Below are 13,659 nucleotides of genomic sequence, written 5' to 3'. Positions count from 1 at the left end.
CCTTTTACGGGATTGCTGGATTGCTAACCTTTCATAGGCAGTTTCCTAGAGGTGAATGTTGGCATCCTGGATATCTAAGGCTAAACTTGGAATTGCTTCAGAAATCAATTTCTTCAAACACTGTTTATGTATCTACAATGTTTACATCTATAGCCCAAGAGATCTCTTCTAAATATGCAGTCTTGAAACATCTGGGTTGATTAATGAACTCTCCCCTCTCTCCTCTTCTTCTCTCTCTCTCTCTCTCTCTCACACACACACACACACACACACACACACACACAAAGGTACCTGTCTTGGGGTCATCTGAAACCAGAGGCTTGGACAGCAATTAACATCTCTTTTATGATTTATGCCACAGTGATAGCCCCATTTCCTAGCTGAGGGTTTATAACCTAAACTGCTACATAATGCCTTCAAGCCACAATCTGTTGACTGAAAAGTACTTTCTTCAGAGACCTTTCTTCAAAGGCTCAATTTTGTCTTCCTTGAAGGTTTTAGTGAAGATGAAATTGTGGTCTCTTTTTCAAGGTTTTGCAAGAGAAAATTTGTGAAATGATTTTCTATGATATAATGAAAGTCACTAAACAAAAGACATAGTTTAGGACAGGAGTTAGATGATGTGGATCTGAAGCCTACCTCAGTTTATTCATAATGACCTCAGAGAGGCAGCAGTGAGCTGTAGCTTGAAGTAAGACCTTAGTTCCCTGCCCAGGAATTGAACCTGGGTAGCCTGTATGAAAACCAGCAATCATAATCACTAGTCCACCAGGAGATAGAGGCTAGAAGGAAAATTCCCTTGGGCCTTGCATCCATTGAAAAATTCATTTCCAAGGAGCCAAAAACTAAAAGAGAGATGCAAAGTTTATTATCAGAGACACAGCACAACAAGTGGGAGAGCACATGGAGGAATAATTTATTTAAGCTAGAAGCAATACAGAGATGCACGCTTGGGGAGTAAGCATGTGAGTGTCTTCCCTAGTGGTGAGGAGCACAGTAAAGAGATGGCTAAGCCATGTATATGGGCAGTTCTTCCAGGTCTTTGTTTACCTTTGGCCAATTGTCTGGTTCATTTTTCCACACCTGACCTGCCTAGGACTCTTCCCAATATGCACGTTGCATGGATTCTAGCCCAGAGACCTATGAAGCAGACCTTGGCATCACCTATTCTTGGGTGGTACCCCCTCATTTTTGACCCCCAAAGAGTCTTTCTGTGCATGTGCAGTGTCTCCCTTGCCCCAAGGATGGGAAATATGACACCTTGATCTTTTATGCTCAGTCATAACTGTTATCTTACTGTGTCCACAGGAGGCAAAGGCTGGTTATTTACCCTATTTCTATTGTTATTTCTATTTGAAATGCAAAAAAGAGGTGGATTGTAAATATCTAGCCTCAAAACCACCTGCTTCTTTTCTCAGGATATGTAAACAGGAGGCTACTTATAAATTATTAACCTGGAGCCCATCCATCTCCTACCTCAGTTCTAACACAGCTAACAAATTACGACAAACTTGGTGACTAAAAAGCAACACAACTTTATTATCTTAATGTTCTGGAGAGTCAGAAGCATGGAATATCTGACAGGGTGAACATCAAGGTATTGGCAGGGCTACAAACCCTGCCAACCTTTCTGGAGGCTCCAAAGGGGAATCCATTTTCCTGTCATCTCCGATTTCTATAGGTTACCTGCACTAAGGTAATGCTACATGTGCATTGGGCTTCCGTGGTAGCTCAGCTGGAAAAGAATCCACTTGCAATGCAGGAAATCCTGGTTCGATTCCTGGGTTAGGAACATCCCCTGGAGACAGGATAGGCTACCCACACTAGCATTCTTGGGCTCCCCTAGTGGGTCAGATGGTAAAGAATCCACCTGCAATGCGGGAGACCTGGGTTCATTCCCTGGGCTGGGAAGATCCCCTATGGGAGGGCATGGTAACCTTCTTCAATATTCTTTCTGGAGAATCCCCATGAACAGAGGAGCCTGGCAGGCTACAGTCCATGGGGTCGCAAAGAGTTGGACACGACTGAGTGACAGTACAAAATGTACAAAAATGTATTTGTACATTTGTACATATACATTTGGTTCATTTAGCAGCAATCCACTCTTGGTAATAAATCTTATGTTAATCAGATTAGACTGGAACAGATCAGACTGGAAACAAGAAGTCTTCACCTACAATGGCTTGAACAGAATAAAAATACATCCTTTCTCATGTAACATCTGGGTATATAGCTTAAGGCCAGTATGATGGTTTTGCAACATCTCTAGAGTGTTGCCTTTGGATGATGAAAAATGGCTCAGCACCACAGTCGCATTCTGGCCAATGAAGAGGGGATGAGAGTAAGGGAGGCTTGGCCATTCCCTTTTACAAAATGACTCAAAATCCTTGTATTTGTAGCTGAAAAGGAAAGGGAATTAGAGATCTTAGTTGTCCATAAAATATTTGGAAGATTTCATGTTAAGGAAAGAAAAGAAACATTAACCAACCATTGATCCCTGAATAAAACAAGTGGTTGGTTTTCAGGTTTATCTTCAACATCCTTCATTCTGCATACTTCCTGGCAGCTTATACATTAATCTTGGGGATTTCTGCAGCAATGGTGCACTAAGGAATATGAATCAAAGCTGCCACTAAGGACAACATAAAAGCAAAAGAAGGTATCTTTAAAGGCTGCTTGAACATGTTACAGAGATTGAAATAGTGAAGAACCTCTATGCAATGATCTCGGGGAAGATGAAGGCTCAGTGAAGTAAGCATAGAGTTTGGGGCATCTTTTTCCCTGGAATTGTTTGTTGATTTCAAAGAGGTTACTTAGGTGACTCACAGAAGGTTTTGGTGTTTTTCTGGTTTTGTTGTTGTTTGTGTGTTTTACAGTCACTCAAGATGGAACTATGATATGTGTATGTGTGCTAAGTCTCTTCAGTCACATGTGACTCGGTGCAACACCATCGACTGTAGCCTTCCAAGCTCCTCAGTTCATGAGATTTTCCAGGCAAGGATACTGGACTGGGTTGACATGCCCTCCTCCAGGGGATCTTCCTGACCCAGGGATCCAAGCTGTGTCTCTTGCATCTCCTACACTGGTAGGCAGGTTGTTTACCGCTAGGGCTACCTGGGGAGCCTGGAGCCATAATAAACCCCATCAATTTGGATAGGAACACTAAAGGAATACATAGTAGTGATCATGATGAACTAAAAGTAAGCTGAGACTAAAAATATGCTATGAAGTGAAGTGAAGTGAAGTCGCTCAGTCCTGTCCTACTCTTTGTGATCGCATGGACTGTAGTCTACCAGGCTCCTCTGTCCATGGAATTCCCCAGGCAAGAATATTGGATTGGGTTGCCATTTCCTTCTCCAGGGGATCTTCCCAAAATATGCTATAAACAATTTCAAATCTTGAAATTGGACTTAGCATATTACTTGGAAAGTAGAATAGGCAAGTTTTGTTTTTTGTTTTTGGGATAATATAACACCGTAGAAAGTAAAGAAAGAAAGAAAGTGAAGTCGCTCAGTCAATGTCAAACTCTTTGCAACCCTATGAACTGTAGCCCAGGCTCCTTTATCCATGGGGATTTTCCAGGCAAGAATACTGGAGTGGGTTGCCATTTCCTTCTCCAGGGGATCTTCCCAACCCAGGGATCGAACCTGGGTCTCCCACATTGCAGGCAGACTCTTTACCCTCTGAGCCACCAGGGAAGCCCCATATAACACCATCCTAGGCTTCAAATCATTTTTGCAAATCATTGAACAAAATAAATGCCACACAAACAAACAAACAAACAAATAAGCATGCACATGAGGAGACAAGCAATATAAATGACTAAAACGGAAATTCCACTTATTCAAATAAATAAAAATAGCAACATTAAAATTTAACCACAGAATTAGAGACCATGCTGCTGCTGCCGCTGCTGCTAAGTTGCTTCAGTCATGTCCGACTCTGTGCAACCCCATAGATGGCAGCCTACCAGGCTCCTCCATCCCTGGGATTCTCCAGGCAAGAGTACTGGAGACCATAAAAAGGACCAAATATAAATTTGAGAATGAAGATGGGAATAACTAAAATGAAAGACTCAATGGACTGGTTTCATAAATATTTACACCCAACTGAAAAGAAAAACAAAAACTACTTAGAAGAACAAAGAGGAAAAAAAGTAATGAAAAAGAGAAAAGAAATGGTAGAAAGCAGAAGATACAGTGAGAAAATCTAAAATATGGGCTATTGTCCTCCCATAAGACAGTTGAAAGGGGTGGAAGCAAAACTGAAGACAGAAGGTAAAAATATTCTAAAATTGTTGACATAGATATACATGTTTAAGAAGTTTTGTGTACTAACAAGAGTAGAAAAAGGTCTCTTAGAAATATGACTAAGAACATTTAAATAGCAGCCAGAGAATTTCCAGTCTTGCTATGATCATATAAATACATTACAGCATATATTTCTTGCTCACTAAAATGAAAATCTCAGGACGATCCACATAAAGCAGCTACCTAAGAACTAATAAAAGTAAACTAAAGCAGGAAAAATGTGTAAGGGAATTAAAACATAGAGAAGTGACCTTCATGGAATTGAAGGTGCCATTTTTCTCACAACTCTGTCCCATGGCAGGCCCAGTTGTGAGGCAGTGCAGAAGGATGAGAAATTAGAACTCTCAACAGAAAGCTCTGTGGTCTGAGAGTATTAGTGGAATGGTCCCTAATAGGAAATTGCTGAGAAAGGAACGCATTGCTCACTACATAAATCCACACTCAGTGTCTCAGTGTCACCCCTGAGCACCACATGCATAGTAAAACCAAACCAGCATGGAGATTTTGAGAACTGAAATAGAATTTAAACCATAATACTAGTCAAACTACAGCCTGAGTGGTACATGTATGGGCACAGCAAAAGGTTTAAAAAAATACTAAACTCAAATTAGGCAAAAACCTCTGGTCTGAAGCTACCATCTAGGAGAAGAAGAAACATATTTCAGTTCTGGAGTGATATCAACAAGACCCCAGCTTCCAATTCGCCATAAAGAACAGCAGTTGATGGCTTCAGTTCAGTTCAGTTCAGTTGCTCAGTCGTGTCCGACTCTTTGGGACCCCATGAAATGCAGCACGCCAGGCCTCCCTGTCCCCCGGAGTTCACCCAGACTCACATCCATCGAGTCAGTGATGCCATCCAGCCATCTCATCCTCTGTCGTCCCCTTCTCCTCCTGCCCCCAATACCTCCCAGCATCAGAGTCTTTTCCAATGAGTCAACTCTTCGTATGAGGTGGCCAAAGTACTAGAGTTTCAGCTTTAGCATCATTCTTTCCAAAGAAATCCCAGGGCTGATCTCCTTCAGAATGGACTGGTTGGATCTCCTCGTTGATGGCTGCTGCTGCTGCTGCTAAGTCGCTTCAGTCGTGTCCGACTCTGTGCGACCCCATAGATGGAAGCACGCCAGGCTCCCCTGTCCCTGGGATTCTCTAGGCAAGAACACTGGAGTGGGCCGCCATTTCCTTCTCCAAGGCGTGAAAGGGAAAAGTGAAGTCACTCAGTCGTGTCCGACTCTTAGCGACCCCATCAACTGCAGCCTACCAGGCTCCGCTGTCCATGGGATTTTCCAGGCAAGAGTACTGGAGTGGGGTGCCATTGCCTTCTCCAGTTGATGGCTAGCCACAAGCAAAAACAGGTGATCTTTACCACCATACACATATGCTAGGCTAGTCCCTCCAGCTGTAGACATGCATGCTGCTGTCCTGACACCATTTGTCAGTTTCCACTGTATGCATGCATGCAGTAGGAGACTGTGCAGCCAGCAGCCAGGCCACTCACAGTGGCTTATTGGCCCAGATCAGTACCTTCTTTCTGTCACTGGCCTATGCCCCTGCATTCACCCACAGCTGGGCATCCACATGGCCCTTATTCAACCTCGGTCACCAACCTACACAGCAATGCACTGATGGTGAGACTCAGCAGTCACTGTAGTACATGTCAACAGCAAAGGCTCCTTGGCTACTTTTGTGTCTGAAGTTGGCCCCTGCCCTTGCCACCTAACCTGGCCCCCATCACTACATGTGTGTCAGCAATCAGCCCCTGATAATACCCAGCCATTTCTTACTGGCCCTACTGCTGCAGCTGTATGTGTACAACACCAGCTCTGACCTCCAACACTGCCTGCTGTGGTCCCTAGCTGTTGGATATAGAGGTGCCACTGAAGACCCTAACAGCCTTGGCAGTTTCTGTGGATTCCCCCTAGAGTGTTCAACAAGTACACACAGTTGATGCTATTGACCCCAATATCCTGACCCAGACCTTGCACCCTCCTGGACCAGTGCTACCACACACCCCTGAACATGGCACCCAGCACCACTGGAACAGGATCACAGCATACTCCAGCATGCCTCCACCCACAGATGTGTAAGGGCTTTCACCTCTTCTTTTTACTATTTCTTTTTTCTTTTAATTGGGGTTTCGCTGCCTTGTAATGCTGAGTCTTGCTGTATGATGAAGTGAATCAGTTATATGCATACATATATCCTCTCCTATTTGAGCCTCCTTCCTATCCCTCCCATCCCATCTCTCTAGGTCATCACAGATCACTGAGCTGAAGACTATAGAGCTATCTGGTCCAGAACTTTTCGTTTAAAGGAGGTTTTTGACTACTATTTCAATCTCTTTTGGGATTACCCCAGTGGCTCAGCATATAAGGAATCTGCCTGCAATGCAGGAGACATAAGAAATGTGGGTTCAATCCCTGAGTCAGGAAGATCCCCTGGAGGAGGAAATGGCAACCCACTTCAATGTTCTTGCCTGAAAAATCCCATGGATAAAATCATGGACAGAGGAGTCTGGCAGCCTACTGTTCATAAGGTTGCAAAGAGTCAGACACTACTAATGCCCCTCTCAATAACTCAATCTATTCAGGTTTTCTATTGCTTCATGATTTGTTCTTAGAAAGTTGTATTATTCTAAGAATTTCTGTGTTTCTTCTAGGTTGTATGATTAGTTAGTTACTAAATCATGCCTGACTCCTTTGCAATCTCATTGACTGTAGCCCACCAGGCTCCTCTGTTAATGGGATTTCCCAGGCAAGAATGCTGGAATCTGGAGTGGGTTGCCATTTCCTTCTCCAGGGGATCTTCTCAACTCAGGGATCAAATCCACATCTTTTGCATTGGCAGTCAGAATTCACCACTGAGCCACCAAGGAAGCCCACTTGTTATTGTATAGCTTTTCACAAAATTCTCTTATAATCTTTTGTACTTCTGTGGTATCCATTGTTACTTCTCTTTCATTTCTGATTTTTATCTGAGCTTTCTCTCTTTGGTTCTTAGTGGGTCTAGCTAATGTTTTGTCAGTTTTATCTTTTCAAAGAACCAGGTCTTAATTTCATTGACTTTTTAGAGTCTTTCATTTATTTCTGCTCTGATTTTTATTTCTTTCATTCCACTGACTTTGGGTTTCATTACTGTTTGTCTAGTTCCTTTAAGTATATGATGAGATTGTCTATTTGAGATTATTATTTCTCTAAGATAGGCCTGTATCATGATAAACTTCCTTCCTACTACTGTTTTTGCTCTATCGCATGTATTTTGGTATTATTTTATTATTTGTCTTTAGATGAATTTTTACTTCTTTGATTTCTTTTTTGAGTAAATAATTATTCAGTATCATGTTGTTAAGTCTTTATATATTTGTGATTTCTCCAGTTTCTTGTAGTTGATTTCTAGTTTCATATCTTCGTTATCGGAAAACATGCCTGATATGATTTCAAAAATCTCAAATTTATTTTGACTTGTTTCATGTCCCAACATATGAACTATTCTTGAGAATATTTAATGTGCAGTTGAGAAGAATATGTATTAAGCTGCATGTGTATGAAATGTTCTGTATAAATCTATTAAGTTCATCTGGTCTAAAGTTTTATTTAAGGCTGCTATTTCATTGTTGACTTTCTGTCTGAATAATCTATCCATCCATTGATGTAAGTGGAGTATTAAATTCTCCTATGATTATTTTGCTGCTGTCTATTTCTCCCTAAAGGTCTCTTAACAATTGCTTTGTATATTTTGGTGCTGCTATGTTAGCTGCATGCATATTAAACACTGTTATGTCCCCTTGCTGAAATGTCCATTTTGATCTCTTGTTACATTTTTTGACATGAAGTCTATTTTGTCTTATTTGAGTGTGGCTAAACCTAGTTTCTTCTGGCAGCAGTTAGCTTGAAATAGCATTTTCCATCCTTTCTCTTTGAGCCAATGCTTTTCTCTAGAGCTGATCTTTAGAGGTGATTGTCTTGGAGGCAGTGCATTTTGATTTTGATTTTTTGAAACTCCACTTATCCATTCTACATCTTCTGATTGGTGAATTCAATCTACTTACATTTAAGGTGATGAGCATTTAGTTCTGCCATTCAGTGTTTTGTTTTCTGCTTGCTCTGTATCTTCATTATTTCTTTTCCCTTGTATTTCTGCCTGGCATTTTGGTTTCATAGTTTCCTGTGAAATTTTTCTCAGTTTCCTCTTGAATATACTTCCTGTCTCTGCTCTAGATTTATGATTTGAGGTTACCATGAGATTTTTAGAAGAAGAGACATGAAAGGCAAAGGGGAAAAAGAAAGTTATACCCATCTGAATGCAGAGTTCCAAAGAATAGCAATGAGAGATAAGAGAGCCTTCTTAACTGAACAATGAAAAGAAATAGAAGAAAAAAATAGAAAAGGAAAGACTAGAGATCTCATCAAGAAAATTAGAGATGCTAAGGAAATATTTAACATAAAGATGGACACAATAAATGAGAAGTGGTATGGACCTAACAGAAACAGAAGAGATTAAGAAGAGGTGGCAAGAATTCACAGAAGAATGGTACAAAAAAAGGTCTTAATAACCTAGATAACCACGATGGTGTGATCATTAACCTTGAGCCAGACATCCTGGAGTGTGAAGTCAAGTGGGCCTTAGAAAGCATTACTACAAACAAAGTTAGTAGCGGCCAACTGAGCTATTTAAAACCCTAAGGTTGATGCTGTGAAAGTGCTGCACTCAATATGCCAGCATATTTGGAAAACTCAGCAGTGTCCACAAGACTGAGAAAGATCAGTTTTCATTCCAATTCTAAAAAAAAAAAGCAATTCTAGAGAATGCTCAAGCTACTGCACAATTGCATTCATTACACAAGCTAGCAAGGAATTTTTCAAAATCCTTCAAGCTAGGCTTCAATAGTACATGAACTGGAAGCTCCAGATGTACAAGTTGGATTTAGAATAGGCAGAGGAACAAGAGTCAATCTGCCAAAATTCGTTAGGTCATAGAAAAAGCAAGGGAATTCCAGAAAAATGTCTACTTCTGTTTCATTGACTATGTTAAAGCCTTTGACTGTGCAGATCATAATAAACTGTGGAAAATCCTTAAAGGGATGGGAATACTAGAACACCTTACCTGCCTCCCTAAAAACTTGTATGCAGGTCAAGAAGCAACAGTTAGAACCGGACATGGAGCAACAGACTGGCACAAAATTGAGAAAGGAGTACATCAAGGCTGTATGTTGTCACCCTGCTTATGTAAATTCTATGCAGAGTACATCATGGGAAATGTTGGCCTGGATGAAGCTTAATCTGGAATCAAGATTGCTGGGAGAAATGCCAATAGCCTCAGGTATGCAGATGACACCACCTTAATGGCAGGAAGTAAAGAGGAAGCAAAGAGCCTCTTGATTAAGGTGAAAGAGGAGAGTGAAAAAAACTGGCTTAAAACTCAACATTCAAAAAATTAGATCATGGCATTCAGTCCCATCATTTCATGATGGGGAAAAAATGGAAACAGTGATAGATTTTACTTTCTTGGGCTCTAAAATCACTGTGGATGGTGAGTGCTGTCATGAAATTCAAAGATGTTTACTCCTTGGAAGAAAAGCTATAATCCTAGACAGCATATTAAAAAGCAGAGACATTACTTTACCAACAATGGTCTATAATCAGAGCTATGTTTTTCCAGTAGTCATGTATGGATGTGAGAGTTGGACCATAAAGAAGACTGAGGGCTAAAGAATTAGTGGTTTGGAACTGTGGTGCTGGAGAAGACTCTTGAGAGTCCCTTGGACTGCAAGGAGATCAAAGCAGTCAATCCTAAAGAAAATTAACCCTGAATATTAACTAGAAAGACTGATGCTGAAGCTGAAGCTCCAGTACTTTGAGCACCTGATTCGATGGTTGGATTCCATCAACAACTCAATGAACATGTGTTTGAGCAAACTCTGGGAGATAGTAAAGGACAAGGGAGCCTGGTGTGCTGTAGTGCACGGGGTTGCAAAATCAGAGACAACTTAGCAACTTCAGTTGAATTAGTGAATCATCTAATCATCAGATCAGTCGCTCAGTCATGTCCGACGCTTTGTGACCCCATGAATCGCAGCACGCCAGGCCTCCCTGTCCATCACCAACCCCAGTTCACTGAGACTTACGTCCATCGAATCAGTGATGCCATCCAGCCATCTCATCCTCTGTCGTCCCCTTCTCCTCTTGCCCCCAATACCTCCAAGCATCAGAGTCTTTTACAACGAGTCAATTCTTCACATGAGGTGGCCAAAGTACTGGAGTTTCAGGTTTAGCATCATTCCTTCCAAAGAAATCCCAGGGCTGATCTCCTTCAGAATAGACTGGTTGGATCTCCTTGCAGTCCAAGGGACTCTCAAGAGTTTTCTCCAACACCACAGTTTAAAAGCATCAATTCTTCGTCGCTCAGCCTTCTTCATAGTCCAACTCTCACATCCATACATGACCACAGGGAAAACCATAGCCTTGACTAGACGAACCTTTGTTGGCAAAGTAATGTCTCTGCTTTTGAATATGCTATCTAGGTTGGTCATAACTTTCCTTCCAAGGAGTAAACGCTTTTAATTTCATGGCTGCAGTCACCATCTGCAGTGATTTTGGAGCCCAGAAAAATAAAGTCTGACACTGTTTCCACTGTTTCCCCATCTATTTCCCATGAAGTGATGGGACCAGATGCCATGATCTTCGTTTTCTGAATCTTGAGCTTTAAGCCAACTTTTTCACTCTCCACTTTCACTCTCATCAAGAGACTTTTTAGTTCCTCTTCACTTTCTGCCATAAGGGTGGTGTCATCTGCATATCTGAGGTTATTGGTATTTCTCCCGGCAATCTTGATTCCAGCTTCTGCTTCTTCCAGCTCAGCGTTTCTCATGATGTACTCTGCATATAAGTGAAATAAGCAGGGTGACAATATACAGCCTTGACGGACTCCTTTTCCTATTTGGAACCTGTCTGTTGTTCCATGTCCAGTTCTAACTGTTGCTTCCTGACCTGCATACAAATTTCTCAAGAGGCAGATCAGGTGGTCTGGTATTCCCATCTCTTTCAGAATTTTCCACAGTTGATTGTGATCCACACAGTCAAAGGCTTTGGCATAGTCAATAGAACAGAAATAGATGTTTTCCTGGAACTCTCTTGCTTTTTCCATGATCTAGCAGATGTTGGCAATTTGATCTCTGGTTCTCCTGCCTTTTCTAAAACCAGCTTGAACATCAGGAAGTTCACAGTTCACATATTGCTGAAGCCTGGCTTGGAGAATTTTGAGCATTACTTTACTAGCGTGTGAGATGAGTGCAATTGTGCAGTAGTTTGAGCATTCTTTGGCATTGCCTTTCTTTGGGATTGGAATGAAAACTGACCTTTTCCAGTCCTGTGCCCACTGCTGAGTTTTCAAAATTTGCTGGCATATTGAGTGCAACATTTTCACAGCATCATCTTTCAGGATTTGGAATAGCTCAACTGGAATTCTATCACCTCCCCTAGCTTTGTTCATGGTGATGCTTTCTAAGGCCCACTTGACTTCACATTCCAGGATGTCTAACTTTAGGTCAGTGATCACATCATCGTAATTATCTGGGTCGTGAAGATCTTTTTTGTACAGTTCTTCTGTGTATTCTTCCCATGTCTTCTTAATATCTTCTGCTTCTGTTAGGTCCATACCATTTCTGTCCTTTATCGAGCTCGTCTTTGCATGAAATGTTCCTTTGGTATCTCTGATTTTCTTGAAGAGATCTCTAGTCTTTCCCATTCTGTTGTTTTCCTCTACTTCTTTACATTGATAGCTGAAGAAGCCTTTCTTATCTGTTCTTGCTATTCTTTGGAATTCTGATGTTTATATCTTTCCTTTTTTCCTTTGCTTTTCGCTTCTCTTCTTTTCACAGCTATTTGTAAGACCTCCCCAGACAGCCATTTTGCTTTTTTGCATTTCTTTTTCATGGGGATGGTCTTGATCCCTGTCTCCTGTACAATGTCATGAACCTCATTCCATAGATCATCAGGCACTCTATCTATCAGATCTAGGCCCTTAAATCTATTTCTCACTTCCACTGTATAATCATAAGGGATTTGATTTAGGTCATACTTGAATGGTCTAGTGGTTTTCCCTACTTTCTTCAATTTAAGTCTGAATTTGGCAATAAGGAGTTCATGGTCTGAGCCACAGTCAGCTCCTCGTGTTGTTTTTGCTTACTGTATAGAGCTTCCACATCTTTGGCTGCAAAGAATATAATCAATCTGATTTCTGTGTTGACCATCTGGTGATGTCCATGTATAGAGTCTTCTCTTGTGTTGTTGGAAGAGGGTGTTTGTTATGACCAGTGCATTTTCTTAGCAAAATTCTATTAGTCTTTGCCATGCTTCATTCCGTATTCCAAGGCCAAATTTGCCTGTTACTCCAGGTGTTTCTTGACTTCCTACTTTTGCATTCCAGTCCCCTATAATGAAAAAGACATCTTTTTTGGATGTTAGTTCTAAAAGGTCTTGTAGGTTTTTATAGAACCATTCAACTTCAGCTTCTTCAGCATTACTGGTTGGGGCATAGACTTGAATTACTGTGATATTAAATGGTTTGCCTTGGAAATGAACAGAGATCATTCTGTCGTTTTTGAGATTGCATCCAAGTACTGCATTTCAGACTCTTTTGTTGACCATGATGGCTACTCCATTTCTTCTGAGGGATTCCTGCCCGCAGTAGTAGATATAATGGTCATCTGAGTTAAATTCACCCATTCCAGTCCATTTTAGTTCACTGACTCCTAGAATGTCGACATTCAGTCTTGCCATCTCTTGTTTGACCACTTCCAATTTGCCTTGATTCATGGACCTGACATTTCAGGATCCTATGCAATATTGCTCTTTACAGCATTGGACCTTGCTTCTATCACCAGTCACATCCACAACTGGGTATTGTTTTTGCTTTGGTTCCATCCCTTCATTCTTTCTGGAGTTATTTCTCCACTGATCTCCAGTAGCATATTGGGCACCTACTGACCTGGGGAGTTTCTCTTTCACTATCCTATCATTTTGCCTTTTCATACTGTTCATGGGGTTCTCACGGCAAGAATACTGAAGTGGTTTGCCATTCCCTTCTCCAGTGGACCACATTCTGTCAGATCTCTCCACCATGACCCGCCCATCTTGGGTTGCCCCACAGGCATGGCTTAGTTTCATTGAGTTAGACAAGGCTGTGGTCCTAGTGTGACTAGATTGACTAGTTTTCTTTGAGTATGGTTTCAGTGTATTTGTCCTCTGATGCCCTCTTGCAACACCTACCTTCTTACTTGGGTTTCTCTTACTTTGGGCATGGGGTATCTCTTCATGGCTGCTCCAGCAAAGTGCAGCCATTGCTCCTTACCTTG

General features: G+C 41.4%; 1 pseudogene; it reads right to left on the bottom strand.

Annotated features, from left to right (window-relative positions):
* LOC139186520 (craniofacial development protein 2 pseudogene) overlaps positions 1-13,659 on the bottom strand; it is an 86,731-nt pseudogene that overhangs the window by 53,297 nt on the left and 19,775 nt on the right.

Source organism: Bos indicus, chromosome 2, assembly GCF_029378745.1.
Source record: "Bos indicus isolate NIAB-ARS_2022 breed Sahiwal x Tharparkar chromosome 2, NIAB-ARS_B.indTharparkar_mat_pri_1.0, whole genome shotgun sequence".
In the NCBI taxonomy this organism is placed as follows: Eukaryota; Metazoa; Chordata; class Mammalia; order Artiodactyla; family Bovidae; genus Bos; species Bos indicus.
The sequence above is the reverse complement of the archived record's forward strand: the minus strand, read 5'-3'. Positions and strand labels throughout refer to the sequence as shown.